Below are 3,136 nucleotides of genomic sequence, written 5' to 3'. Positions count from 1 at the left end.
GAGAGGGCTAGAGAGAGAGAGAGAGCAAGCTGCCAGGTCCAGGACTTGAACCGTAGTCAGCCATGTGGGAGTCCAGCACCCTTAACCACCAAGCCGCCTGCCAGCCCCAGCTATTTCTTTTTTAAAAATAATTACTTAAAATAATAATACTTATTATTTTATTTAACTTTACTTATTTACTTACTTATTTTAATTTGACCAGAGAGGGACAGAGTGAGAGAGAAGGGGTGGAGAGAGTGAGAAACCAAGCCACCAGGTCCAGAACTCAAACCACGGTCAGCCATGTTGGAGTCCAGTGGCCTTAACCACCATGCCACCTGCTCGCCCCCTGTTTATTATTATTATTTTTTTTTAGAGGTTTTTGCTATAGGGCGCGTGCGCTCGCCAGACAGACAGAGAGAGACAGAGACAGAAAGCGAGAAATCACCCCCCAGGGGGGATGGCCACACCACAATCCCTTCTCCTCCATTCTCCTCTCAGGATCTTGGGCACGCACGCACACGCACCCAGCGTGAGTTTTAAGCCACCAGGTCCGGGACGCGAACCACGGTCGACTACGTGGGAGTCCAGCAATATAGCCTTTACGCTAACTGCTGGTTCCCCTATTTATTATATTTTTTTAAAGATTTATTTATGTATTCATTATTTTTTCACATGCCAGAGAAAGACAGAGAGAGAGAAGGAGAGTGAAAAAGCAAGCTGCTGGATCTGGGACTTGAACTATGCTTGGCCATGTGGGAATTCTAGCACCTTAACCACCAAGCCACCTGCTGTCCCCTATATATTATATATTTTAATTTGGCCAGAGAGAGAAGGGGAAAGTGAGAAAGCAAGCTGCCAGGTCCAGGTCTCAAACTGTGGTTGGCTATGTGGGAGTCCAGTGCCTTAACCACTATGCTGTCTGCCAGCCCTACTGTATGAGTTTGGGTGTTCAGATGAGAACTAGAGTTCTAACATGAGACAAGTTCTGCGTACTAGCTTATTCAACCCATGGGCATGGACATATTCATTCCAAGTACTAAGCACCTACTATATTTCAATTTATCAGGTTTAAGTTCAGTTGAAACAAAAACTCAAAATTAATCTTACGGGTCAGCAGGTGGCATGGTGGTTAAGGGTGTTGGAGTCCCACATGGCCAGCCGTGGTTCAAGTCCTGGACCTGGTGGCTTGCTTTCTCATCTTCCTTCTCTCTCTCTCTCTGTCCCTCTCTGGTCAAATTAAAAGAACTAAATAAAGTCAAATAAAATAATTCTTAAAAAATTATTTTTCAAAAAAATATTAATCTTAAATAAGATAGAAGTTGATGGCTTTTTTTTTTTAATTTATATAACTGCATTTGAAAACCAGCAGTTAGTTCTCATCCACATTGACTGTAGATTTTTGAAGGTGGTAACAGGTACACAGGTCACCTGAGTGCAGAGCTCGTTGGGTGAATCTTCATCCTCGTTTCGTTTTCTGGACAACCGCACAGGGATTCGATATGGGATGTTCCTTACTCCTTTGGCCGGAGCAGCTGTGTGGAGCCTGGTATCAATGTGCACATCTGGAGTCCCCATCTCCTTCATGGCAAATTCCCAGATGTCCTTGAGTGCCCGAGGGGCATGCTTCTTGCAGCCCACGCCATGGATGCCTTGTGAATGTTGATGGTGCATCTCGGGACACCACCTCGCTGATGGGGGAACGGTCCTTCTTGCCACCTTTCTGTGTGGGAGCTGTTCTGCCGGCCTACATTGGAAAGAAAGATGGCAAAGGATCGTGGGAGGAGGAAAGCCAGGCGGTTCACACCGGAAGTTTGTTTCTGACAAGGCGTCTGTAACAGTCATGCCACGCAGTCCTGAGGACCTCAGCCCACAGCGCTCAGCTGCACAGCCCACAACCACAGACGCCCTGTTCACAGGCCAAAGTTCTAGCTTCGTCCATGCTCAAATCCTCGGGACGAAGGAAAGACAAGGGCCTCCAGCTGTCGTGGAGGAAAATCAAAATGACACACATCTCTTCAACCTCTGTGCCGCTTGCGGTGGCCAGTATCTGGCTCTTTGGGAAAGGTACTCTGGTACGGCTGCCGTGTGCTAAGCAAAGTACCAGGCCTCTCAGCTAGTAGAAACCTGGGTTAGGGGCCAGCAGGTGAAACGGAGGTTACGGCTGCTGGGCCCACATGGCCAACTGCACGGTTTGAGTCCCAAACCTGGTGGCTTGAAAATCACACTGGGTACCCGTGTGTGCATGCTTAAAATCTCAAGAGGAAACAGAGGAGAGGGGATCAGCGGGGCTATCCCCACCCCTTCCCCTGGGAGTGATTTCTCACTTTCACTCCTACCCCAACCCCTGGCAAGTGCACGTGCCCTATAGCAAAACAGAAGGAAAAACTTAGGGTAGGATGATCAGCCTCGCCTGCCAGTCACTGTACTATGATTGGGGGTGGAGTGGAGAGACCCTCTCAGCACCTCCAGCCAAAGACCACCAGCAGTAAACACACGAATAGTAAATGGCTCATTAACTCCACGGAGGTGGGTTCTCGTTATAACAGTGTTAGAAATGACGGCATTGGGGTTTGTGTGAGGAGAATTCAGAGAACTGGGGGGTGGTTCTGGCTTGGAGGCGCTCAGGAAGCAGGAGCAATTCTGTGTGTGCACATCTTCGCAGCTCTTACCGAGAGCAGGGAGAGTGAGTGACTACCACGGTAATGTAGGAGAGTGGCCATCACTCGTTTCACCTGACAGGGAGCTGTTTAGTATGCTGCGGTTTGCACAGTGACCTTGTTCTGATAACTAAGTGCCATTTAAAAAGAAACTATGGGGGAACCAGCAGTTAGCGTAATGGCTATGTCGCTGGACTCCCACGTAGTCGACCGCGGTTCACGTCCCGGACCCGGTGGCTTAAAACTCACGCCGGGCGCGTGTGCGTGCGTGCCCAAAATCCCGAGAGGAGAATGGAGGAGAAGGGATTGCGGCGTGGCCATCCCCCCTGGGGGGTGATTTCTCGCTTTCTGTCTCTATGTCTCTCTCTGTCTGTCTGGCAAGTGCACGCGCCCTATAGTGAAAATCTCTCAAAGAAAAAGAAAGAAACTATGGGGGCCAGCAGGTGGCGTGGTGGTTAAAGGCGCTGGCTCCCACATGGCTGACTTCTGCTCGAGTG

The sequence above is a fragment of the Tupaia chinensis genome, unplaced genomic scaffold (genome assembly GCF_000334495.1).
Source record: "Tupaia chinensis unplaced genomic scaffold, TupChi_1.0 Scaffold000176_1, whole genome shotgun sequence".
NCBI lineage: Eukaryota > Metazoa > Chordata > Mammalia > Scandentia > Tupaiidae > Tupaia > Tupaia belangeri.
Note: the sequence above shows the minus strand (reverse complement) of the source record.